The 12,014-nt window shown below is 44.1% G+C and overlaps 1 long non-coding RNA gene across 1 annotated transcript; it reads right to left on the minus strand.

Moving 5' to 3' along the window:
* Positions 1-8,139: 8,139 nt before the first annotated feature.
* Positions 8,140-11,447, minus strand: LOC138924744 (uncharacterized). Its single transcript, XR_011439860.1, has 2 exons — positions 8,463-11,447; positions 8,140-8,352 (listed from the first exon to the last, which is right to left on the minus strand). It is a non-coding gene; the product is annotated as an uncharacterized lncRNA (long non-coding RNA).
* Between the last annotated feature and the right edge of the window lie 567 nt (positions 11,448-12,014).

The raw sequence follows: 12,014 nt of genomic DNA on the forward strand, positions 1-12,014 counted from the left end.
ACCTCTTGAGAGGCAGTGGACTCTGGACCCATCTAAACCTAGCTGTGCCTCTTATCAGCTCTGTGGTTCTGGCCACAGGACCCAGCTTTTCTGAGCTTCAGCTTCCTTCTCTGCAAAATTCCTCTCATCAATTCTAAGATGCATCTCTTTTTTTTCACATTTTAATGTCTCTGAAGTTAGGATGCAATTTGCAATCAATGGCAGGTTACAATATCATTGATAGGGTGTTCTTTTCCCCTTGACATTACACAAAGTGACTGGTGAGTCTTACAACCAAGGTGTCTTAGATTCGGTGAAATACAGTATTTCCCTGTTGCTTCAGGATCAGCGAGCCTCTAGGCAAAGACTCTAGTACAGGGCTTGTGCATAGTAGAGTCTCAAAAAAGATCGCTATTTTAACTGTTATTTTAAGATATTAAAAAACGGTCTTCAAAGTCTTTGTGAATAGTTGGATTTTTACCCTCAGACTCTGTACAACTGTTATTATGGGCCTTAGGAGGTGCCCTTGCAAGACATGTTGGGTGAAGTGCTCTGACTTTGCAGGTGGGACTGGACTAGTGGAATAAAGGCTAGAAGATGGAAGGGAGAGAGAGAGAAAAAAAAAACACAGAAGGATTTTCAGCGGGAAAAATTAAAGGTGAAATAATAGTTGATCACCTCACTGGAACTTTACAATGGCAATTGAAATGAAAGAGATGCCATTCCAAGCCTGGGAAAGGCAACTGAGCCAGGAGGAAGTGATGGAGCCTCATGAATGATTCAGCAATGAGCAAGGAACATCCAGAAGAACAAATAATCCTTAGCCTCAGAACCAGAGGCCTGAGGGAATTGAGAAGCCATGAACTTTGGTTATTATAAAGCTGGAAGCTGCAAAGATGAATATAAATGTTTCTTTTCTTTTTCCTTTTTAATTGGAAAGATAGTGACCATTGTTTGGTGCCAAGCTTCCTACGGACTTTTAAAGAAATGAAGGCACACTGTTAGGTACCTGAGAAGATCTGGAAAGAATGCCTAAGTTCACCTCTGGCTTAGAATCCAGCTCCTTCCCCCTGTTTGTGGTCCCCTCCCCCATCACAAGTGATTTATTCCATATTAACTGTACGAATTTTGTTAGAATTCTGTTAGTGTGTGACTATCCGGGTATTTGTACTTAAGTTTAATATTTAAAAGTTTAGATTGATTTTTGAAATGCTTTTTATAAAAGGATTTCATTATTTAATGGAGTGGGGTGGTATTTAAGGAAATATCATGGTTTGATCCATATTGATCTGGCGAAGTTCTGCAGGATGTCAAAGGTTTATGGTTTTGCCGGTCCCAATTATAAGAATCAGGGAAGGACATGAAAACATCAAGATAAACGAACTTGCGAAAAAATTTGTGTAAGTAGTGACTCAGGACATTCATTATTGTAGGGGAAGGGAATTATTAATGAATTACTTTGGGGGTAGAATCGCCAATTATTATGTTAACTTTTCAGCCAAATAAAGCAAATGTGAAGATGCTCAGTTTTGTATATAATTCAGCATACGATTATGTAAGTGGCCAATTCTGCCAATGAAAGTATAAACTTGTTATCAGATTTATATTTAGAAAATACAGATCACACAAAAATGCAGAACTGAGTTTTCGATCATAAGATAGCTTGGCAAATAGCAACATGTTTACAAATATTTTCTATGACGTTCTGTCCTTTAATTTAATCAAGATGACTTTTCTTTAGAGATAATTTTGGTTAAGACAGTCAGTGGTGGAACTTACATTTGAAATGCTGAGATAAAAATTGGGTTGTTTTAATGCAATTTTAATTAAAAACATTTCACAGTGTTAGGGTTAATTTGCTTGGTAATTTTAATGAGGGCATGCAGTGGTTATTGGTGAACTCAGTAGGACTTTATGTTTCGAGAGATATCTCATCCACCCATAACCTGGCCTGTGCTCTTGGGTGATTTGTGGTGTAATCACCATAAAATTGGCCTGGCGCTCTGAACACTAGAGATCAACTCAGACCTACAAACAGACTACAGACACTTTTTTTTTTTTGAGGAAGATTAGCCCTGAGCTAACTGCTGCCAATCCTCCTCTTTTCACTGAGGAAGACTGGCCCTGAGCTAACATCCATGCCCATTTTCCCCTGCTTTATACGTGGGACGTGTATAAAGTCGTGCCATAAAAAGCGGTGCCATGTCCGTACCCGGGATCCAAACTGGCAAACCCCGGGCCGCTGAAGCGGAACCTGCGCACTTAACTGCTGCGCCACCGGGCCAGTCCCTACAGACACTTTTAATGAAGATGTTACAGTGTTGATACTTTATATATTTTGAAAATAATTTTTATCTCTTTTAATTTAAAATTTGTTTACTACATAGTCAGTCCTGTCCCTGGGCTGGTTCCAGACAGGGCTGGAAATTTATTTGCACTCCTGGGAGTGGCTAGTAGAGTGTGCAGTGAATGTGGAATTGGGATGGCTGGACGCACTGGGGGTTTGCAGAAGCTGCACTGAGATTGTTACTATACACGTGGATCCTCAGCCTGGAAGAAATCAAGTATAAGTTTGATGGAGTTAATCTGGGCCATCTCCAGCACACTTTATGTACCTTATGTACTGTTACGTACTGTTCCTCAAGAAATATGGCAATACAAATAACACCTTCTGGGGGCCAGCCCAGTGGTGCAGTGGTTAAGTTTGCACGTTCCGCTTCGGCAGCCCAGGGTTTGCAGGTTTGGATCCCGGGTGCCGACCTATGCACCACTTGTCAAGCCATGCTGTGGCAGGTGTCCTACATATAAAGTAGAGGAAGATGGGCACGGATGTTAGCTCAGGGCCAGTCTTCCTCAGCAAAAAAGAGGAGGATTGGCAGCAGATGTTAGCTCAGGGCTAAACTTCCTCAAAAAAAAAAAATCTTCTGCGTTGATCCTAAAATAGCTGGAGATATTGCAGCTCCTTCTAGGGGGCCCTGCTGGCAAGTGCAGGCCAGGTGCCAAGTCCATTAGCTGCATCCTAGCTGCACTAATCCAGGCATATACCATGGTGTGCTGTCACCCAGACCTGCTTGGGCTGGAGAGAGCCCATCTTCTCCACCATTCTAGGTCTGAACAATCCTTTCTGGAAGCAGCAGGACTAAGCCACAGCGGCTGGCAGCATCCCCGGGCTCTCTTCCACTGTAGCAGAATCTCGAGAAGGCTGGATTCTAGCCAAGGCTGCTGCTTGAGTGTGGGCCTGGTGCCTCTGTCCTGTTTCCTGGATGGCCCCGACCCCTGGATCCATCTTCTTCTTCCAGAAGGTAAGCAATTGCTCGTGCTGGCAGAGGTCACTGGTTGCCCTTCAGTGGGAGGTCAGGAATGCCTGTACTGGGGTTTGTCCCACTCGGCAGACTCAACTCTCTTTTTTTGGTACAGAATGGACTGGGTGGAGATGCCAGGTTAATAGAGCTTTTCAGCTTCTTGATTTCCTGACCAGCCCAGCATGCACCGCCTGGTGTGAGTCAGTGGGCCTCCTATATAAGTGTTACAGGCCACCTCCTTCTGTACCTCCCTCACATTTATACACATTCATGCTCACTCTCACACACACTCACTCACCTGTATGCACCTCACACATACAGACACACTCCCTCCAGCCAAACGGGCAAACCACGCAAGGGAACCATGGCACATTCCTCAGCTTAATAGATGCTTCTTTCCAGCTATCCCCTCCCAGCTCCCAAGAATGATATCATTCACCAGGAATCAAGACTCAATCCTCCACCCTAAAACCCCGGGCAGAAAGGATCTGGCTACACCTGTGGAATTGCAGGTAACTATGATCTTTGTCATGGCAGATTACAGAATTATATATATTCTGACTTACACCAATATGGACAGACTTACAGGCAGCACAGATAAGTCCCTGCTACTGGGGTGCCCCACTGATGCCAAAAGCATGCCCACAAGCTCCTCAACTGCTATCTGTAGCCTCTGGTGGAAGCCCCACTGCTTCTGGCCCCACCTACCTGGAAACCTGTGGTCTCAGCCTCACCTGGATACTTGGGCATGGAGTCTTATCTAGTTCCTGCAACCAGCACTCTCCTAGGCAGGCGTCCTCCATCCAGATCACACCAGAAGCATAGCTAAATGTGTATGTTCATTTTTTGAAGCTCAGGTCTTCCATCCAGGACAATCGAGAAGAAACTTACTACAGGGAGTTAGCAAATCCTTGCCCACACCCAGCAAGGACTGATGTCTGTAAAGAAGGAAAACTGGGAGCTCCAGCTGAAACAGGACTGTCCAGAATCAGGGCTGGGGCCACCAAGACAGGAGAAGTCAGTCTGGAAGGGAAACTAGGATCTAACTACATTGCATATTCATAAACATCCCATGTAAATACCTTTAGCCATCAGATCTTCACCTCTATGTTTTCTTACCAGGGCCCAGATCCAGTCTTGGTGGCCCTAATCAGGATCACCATAATAACAGAACATTACTCTCTTCTGATCATTTTCAACTCATGAAGCCGACTCAGAGGAGCCAGTCCATTCGTAAAGCTGGACCTTCCGAGGATGAACAGTTTAGGTGTGGGCCTGTGGGCTAGCAGAGAAGACCTTTGGACATGCTTGGACCAGTCCAGGTACTTGGTGATACTCTGAGTCCTGAGCCACCCACAAGGATTCTGAGGACTGAAGGGGTGGTCTTCTAAAGCCTCCTGGCCATGGGTGAAGCCCTGCTTGATGGTGTCCTGACCCACAGTTATTTCCTGGACACTGTCTCTGTGACACGTGTGGGCCAGTGCCCCCTCCCCCAAATATATATTCAAAATACTTGAGGTTGACTTGACCAGGTTTCTGCAGTCAAGCAGAATAATAATTCTTCAAGCATAATTAAAATTCTCTGGTTATCCTAGGTATTCAAAAAGTCACTTTTCCATCACCACCTTATCAGTGGACTTCCTCAAAATAAAAGGAATACTCTTTGCACCCCAAAGTGAGCAAAAATTTCCTAGGAAACCACAGTCTTGCTCTCATCCAAGCCTATCCTAACTCAGCCCACCTATGTCCTCTTGGCTTGGCAGCTTCCAATCACATATATGGGGCCACCATGTTGCTAGAGGGACTTCTGCTCTTGTGCCTGTATTTTGAAGAATCTAGTTCTGTCCGAAGCCAACTGCCAGGACACAAGTGACATTAAAAGAGGCTTTAAGGCTTGGAGAGACGAACTCAATGGAAACCGGCAGCAGTAGGCCTTGAAGGCTGACTGCTGTGGCTTGAAACAACTCTAAGAGATAGGAGAACTTAGCCCTGCTCACTCAGAGTGTGCACTTGACTTTGAATGATGAGAGTTTTCTAACAACTAGCCTAGGCAACCACTTGGCTAACCCTTTGTCATACAAGCCCAAATAACAAGAGCCAGCCAAGGCCGTGCTAACTTGAGGAAGATGCTCCATTCTGAAAAATATTGTAGCCAAGCACTCTTAGAACCACAAGCATGATAGGACACCAGCAACAGACGAGGGAGCTGCATTCAGCAGACCCTGGACAAGGTCCTGCACCATTCTGCAGGGACTTCCAGGGTGCAGAGGACAAGGAAGGCTTGCTCTGCCATATGATCCTTCGAGCGTGTTCCTTGGGGAAAAGTCAGAACACAGGTGTGTATTGCTGCCAGGGCACCTAATCCAGAACCTTGTGATACTGTAATTAAATATATATGTGGTCTTCATCCCCATTTCTTGCACAGAGCTCATAAAACCCTTGGAATCTCCTAAGTGACAAGAGCAATGATATATCTTAATATTCACAATAAACCCCTTTCCTTCACAGCCAAGTTTCTATTAACGAGATGACTTCTGGAAAGCACCAAAGGATGGAGTCTTAATGCCAGGGGAACCAACCACATGATTGGAGGATTGGAAGTTTCAGTCCCACCCCCTGACCTTTGGGAAGAGGAGAGTGGCTGGAAGTTGAATCAATCACCAATGGCTAATGATTTAAACAATTGTGCCTGTGTGATGAAGCTTCCATAAAGACGCCAAAGGATGGGGTTTGGAGAGCTTCCAGGGTTGGTGAACACATGGAGATTTGGGAGAATGGCACACGTGGAAAGGGCAGGGAAGCTCTGCACCCCTTCCCCATACCTTGCCCTGTGGTCTCTTCCACTCAGCTGTTTCTGGGTTCTATCTTTTCGTAATAAACCGGTAATCCAGTAAGTAAAACATTTCTGAGTTTTGTGAGTCGCTCTGGCAACTTGAGAACCCAAGGAGTGGGTCATGGAAACCTCCAATCCACAGCCAGTCAGTCAGAAGCACAGGTGACAACCTGGGTTTTCGACTGGCATCTGAAGTCGGTACAGTGGGGCAGTCTTGTAGGACTGACTCCTTAACCCGTGGGATCTGACACTATTTCTAGGTAGATAGTGTCAGAATCAAGTTGAATCAGGACATCCAACTGGTGTCAGAGAATTTCTTGGTGGTGTGGGGAAAAAACCCATACATTGGAATTGGTGACCAGAATCACAGATCCAGCTATCAGGTCTTCTGGCAGGACATGCTCAGGTCAAGATAAAGCCAAGGAAGACTCCAAAAACTCCTTTATTCATCTCTGTTGCCAGAGGCCCCTGAAAAACTGGACTATGTGGTCTTTATCCCCATTGATGAAGTCTTGGCCTCTTGAATTGTAGGTGTTATGGATGATGTTATCAAGATAATGCACATGACCTCCTGGACCAGAACCCCATTTCCAGTCATCATAGTCCTACTCCCCAAGGTTGGGTTCTAATCCATTGACTACCCAGTGGCCTCAGTTTGCACCCCAATTCTGGAGACACAATTCAAAGCCAAATGTGTGCCAATCCATCTCTCTATCCCTCTTTTTTGTTAAAAGAATGAGTAAGCCAGACCCCAGAGAGGTCCTATCACTGCTATACACAGAGCTGATTTTCAGCCAGAATCCATTCTGCTTAGTATGTGCCTGTGTAGTTCTGACTATTAAATATTTTTAATATCACCCCTGGCTACGTGTCATACAGTCAGCATGACTCATTCCTTTACCCTGCGTCTGATGAGTTTTCTGGCTTTGTCAATCTTTATATGACCCAGCACACACTCTGCACAGTAAGTATAGATTCTCCAACAGCAGGAAATGCCTCCTCAGTCCCTGGCACTGTGCTAGGCCTGGGGACACACAGGGACTATCTAAGGGCCCTAAGAATTCTCAGGGGCTCCTTGATTACCATTGGCCTCTAGGACCTGGCCCCAGATATGCTTGCTTTACCAAGTGGGATCACATATCTGACACATCAGAGAAAAACCTACGATGGATGGCTAGAGCCCTTAGGCTACAGAGAGACAATTCCAGAATGGAGACATCATCTGGACTCCTCATCCTTCTCGGCAACATGCCCTTGCTGAAATTGGGAAGGCCATTTTCTGATTCCTGTAAAGATGCAGGGGTGGTTAATCCTGTCATATGCTGCCTTCAAACACCCTTGACTGTGCACACTCTACCCAGTGGTGCCCTCCCTGCCTGCCCCTGCCGCCCTGCCAAGAAGGGGAAGGAGACAGGCCAGGGCTGGTTAAAGGCTTACACACCTTTTATTTTTTGGCATTTTATCCCCTGAACTTTCCCTCTTTGGGGCCTCCCCTTCCCCCAGCTTTTAGGCTATCCTCTGGCATTTCTGACTTCTAGGTTCACCCTTGGCCTTCATACTGGTCACTCTGTCAGCTCCCTGACCTGAGCGGTACCAGCTCTGGTCCAGCTCTGCCTCAGCCTGCCCTCTGCCCAGCACTTGCCCAAGCTGGGACATCAGCTGCCTGCCTTGATATCATCTCCTCTTTCCTTTAAAGGCATAACTGGGTGTGTTTACCTCCAGCTCAGCTCAGAAGCGTCTCAGACTGATTCCTTTCTGTCCCAGTCAAGATAGGATGTGGGAGTTTCCCTTCCCCAACTCCACCACTGCCTGAGGTACCTAGGGCCGTGCCATCCTTGTCTCAGTTGACTTACGTCTTGAGCTGTGGAAAGGGTGGCTGTCCACAAGGTTAAGTCACAGGAGGGCATCACAGAGCCTCAGGGCACAGATGACTGTCACTCTAGCAGGACAGTCAGGAGTGATGTGTCAGCTGCCATCAAAGAGAGGTCCTCACTGAAGCTGTGACAGACAAAACTCACCATACAATTAAGGAGATAATTTTATTCAGACTATTGCAATAGGGAGGACATTCATTAATGAGGAACGTCTCAAAAAAAAAGAAGGGGACCTGGGGGTTTATAGAGGCAGGTAAACAAGGGAGTCATCTTCTGGGAGTCATGAGGGGAAAGATGTAGATCAGACTTCTCTTAGAAACTCTGAGGGCAGTGCGGTCCTTCGTGGTTAGCTGGTTTGTCATTTCTGAAACACAAAAGGAGGGTAGATTTCTTAATCATCAGTGCTGAGGTTGCACCCCTTTTGTTCAAGATGAATATCGTTCATTGTTGAACAACTCAGAGGCAATCACAAACCTCTCAAGCGGGATGAAGCAGGGCCTAAGAAATAATTTCCCTAGGATTCTTGCTGGTTGTTTCTATAAAACCAGTTGAACCATCTGTTGAGAGGTGGTGGCTAAGGTCAGTTGTTTTAGGGTCCTGGAGATCAGACATCTTAAAAGAGGGATGCCTAAAACAGAGAAATAATACTACAAAAGTTGTATTGAAGTAAAGAGCTAGGAGTTGAATGTGGAGAATTAACTGGTCCAGTGGGTTCCAGAGGTCAGCTGAAGAAAGTCTTGCAGCACCACTCTTGGAGTTTCCTGAAGCTAAGATGTCCCTGCTCTTGGTGGCGTTGTCCACAGTCTTGGCTCTCTCTCATACAAGGGCATGCATGACCTGAACATTTTGCTGGACTTCCTCAGTGGTCCGGCAGTGGCTTGTCCGGGGAGAATTCCAGCCCGTGCACGGTCTGCTGCAGTGCTGGCTCCTTCGAGGTTAACGCCAAGTCACCGGGCTTCAGCCTCCAGAGCTTCTTCAGATTCTCGGGGGGGGAAAGGCCAGCTGCAAGGTAAGCAGGAGTGCTGACAGGGATCTGAGCAGTCAAGTTTCAGTTCTTGGTGATGCTGGGGCAGGCAGGAGGAAGAAAATTTGAAAGTCAGTTCGGAGGATTGCAGTCAGAACTGCAAGAATTGAAAATCCGGTAAGGATTGACAATCAAACAAGGCAACAGGATCCAGTCCAGTTTAAAGGTAGGTACCAAAACTGTTTTTTCCATGAGGGGAGAGGGAAGAAAGTCAATGAAATCTCATCAGACAAGACAGTCTGCTCAGTCACCAGGTACCTGCAGTTTACAAGGAGGTGCAAGAAGCTCCAAGGCAATGTATAGGGTGGGAGTCTAAGAAGCTAGAAGGGTGCATTATATCTGAAAACACAAAATTCCTTTTTAGTCACCCCTCTTTTGACAAAGATAATCTCGAAGAAAGATTTTTGTTGATCACAAAATAAGGCTGGTCTGATTTTGACCTGACTATTCGGATTTGGCCTGACTCTTTACCTAGGTGCAGCAAGAAAGGCAATTTACCATGGAGGCCTTCTTAAGTTCGCTTTGCTGGAAGCTTTAATAAGGAATCTCAGATTGGATTTTTGAAAGCCTCTTGAGGCTAGGAAGCCGAGCTAAGAACTTACTGTCAAATTCACCTGCAAATTCCTCTCTTATAAATTTGAGCAAATTCCTCTCTTCTCGAGGTCCTCCAAATATCACAAGGTTTAGGGGCCTGTTTTCTACTCACCTGTAAGACTGGGAACTTTGTAAGACAGGTACCAGGACAGTTTTCCCAATAGGGCTTGGTAACCATTGGCTCCATAAAATCAACCTTAGTTCCTTAAAAGTGTCAGATCATTTCCGATTAAATGAGAGTCATTTTCAAATGTGATAACCCAGGCAAAGCCTTGAGTGCATAACCAATGTTTCCAATTCTGTTCTGTTAATAAGGAAGACAAATTCTTACTGAACCTATGCAAATAATTATATTGCTATGAAATTAAGAATACTCATAAGAGTTTCTGAATTTTGGAGGAGTCAAGGAGGGAGAATGAAATAGTCATAAATGGTTCATTTATGGTTAGCAAAGCAGTGTCAACCAAATTGTTATGAGGTACAGATAGCTTAAGAGAAAAGAGAATGAGGTTCCTTATATATCCAGAAAACAGAGCACTGAAACAACATCAATAATACTCCAAATAAAAGCCACCGTCATCCCTGATCCATTCATTCAGTCCTAGGTAATTAATTCTTGGTCCACTGGATTTGGGGTTGGCACTCTCATGAACTCATCTGTGTCTTGATTAGAATTCTAGAAATCCTGATTCAGTCCATTGGTATGGTCTCAGAGTTGTTCAAATGAGGCCATCGGAAGCCTGCACCCAAAAATACCTAATGCAGTCCTCTTCCAAAGGGCTCTGAGACTGGTCTTCTTTGTCAAAGGCACTCACTCTAGTCTGTAGCCAATTGCGAGTGCTCTCAGGGAAGCATCAGAGAAAAACAAAAACTATCTGCAGATGACAAAATAAAATGGCTGTGGTAAGCCTGTTACTGTCAATTTTCAACAGTGAAAGATCTGCTGGGAGTTCCTAACAAGAATAGTACATTTGACACGGAAATTTGGTTGTTTCTGTGGCATCCAAACCAAAATAATACAGTCAATCCAGAAAATGTTTTAGACAAAATATCTAACAGAGTAACTGTATTTTCAGAGAAGACTGGACATTATATCTAATTTATAAAAGTGGAGGAATACAATCTTTACAGAGAAAAAATCTTCAGATATAACATATAGTAATCCTGATATAATATTCCATGAATTTATTGAATATATCTTAGGATACACTAAGAATATATAAAGAATATTAAGTAAAGAGACTGGAAATCTGGAATAGGTCCTAAATATTTGCATATTCATATAACTCCATGGTTAAGGGATGTGAGTTTCCAGCTGAAAACTGCCACCCTAGTAGATGCTAGATTCAAATTAAAGAAGTTGTGACTGAGTTACCATTTTAAGAAATAGCTGAAGGGCTGGCCCAGTAGCATAGCGGTTAAATTCACGTGTTCTGCTTCGGTGGCCCGGGGTTCACGGGTTTGGATCCCGGGCATGGATCTACAAACCGCTCATCAAGCCATTATGTGGTGGTATCCCATATACAAAAAAAAAAATGCAGGAAGATTGGCACACATGATATTAGCTCAGGGCCAATGTTCCTCACCAAAAGAAAAGAAAAGAAAAGAAATAGCTGAAATTATGACTGACAACACCTACTGTGGTTGTCTACTGTCAGGTACAGCAGCACCAAAAAACATCAGGGCCAGTGAGAGCATTGACAAAGCTCTAGAAATTTCCCACAAAGCATACAGTCCCAGAAATCTGAATTTAATTACATTTTACCATGCCAGCTGATTGAACCCAGGGAAGACTAAGCAACGTCTCTTCTCATTTAACAATTCTCCCCATGAAACTCATCAATAGTAACCCTAAAATAAACCTAATTATTTCCTAGCATTCCTCTTTTAACAAGATGAAAGAACAAATCCTTCGTGATTTTTCCTCGGGGAAATCTCAAAGACAGTTTTAGGTGCCAAAGGTATCATTTAGGATCAGTTTGGGGAAGGCAGAAAATCAAAAGTCGTCAAGAGATTTGAATAGCTGATTAAGATCGGATCATGAGTTCCTGAGAAACAATACTCAGCTACTTACTTCAAGTGATAATAAAGGATTTTTACAAAAATAAACATAGGAGGTAACATGATTGTAAAGAATCTTAGCTCTTTCCTAAGTGATAAAATTTTGTTCTCTTAAATAACCAAGACACAAGAAAGTCAGCATAAATCATAGAAGGTTCTTCTGGTAAAATACAGCGTCTTTGTTATCTAGGCAAAGCACACAGAAGGTAAAGAACAACATTTTACAACATTGTATTCATTTCCTATTGCTGTTCTAACAAATTACCACAAATGCGAGATCTTAAAATAACACAAATCTATTACCATTTGGTACTGGACAGCTTAAGTCCAAATTCAGTCTCATTCAG

This window comes from Equus caballus, chromosome 6 (genome assembly GCF_041296265.1).
Source record: "Equus caballus isolate H_3958 breed thoroughbred chromosome 6, TB-T2T, whole genome shotgun sequence".
In the NCBI taxonomy this organism is placed as follows: domain Eukaryota; kingdom Metazoa; phylum Chordata; class Mammalia; order Perissodactyla; family Equidae; genus Equus; species Equus caballus.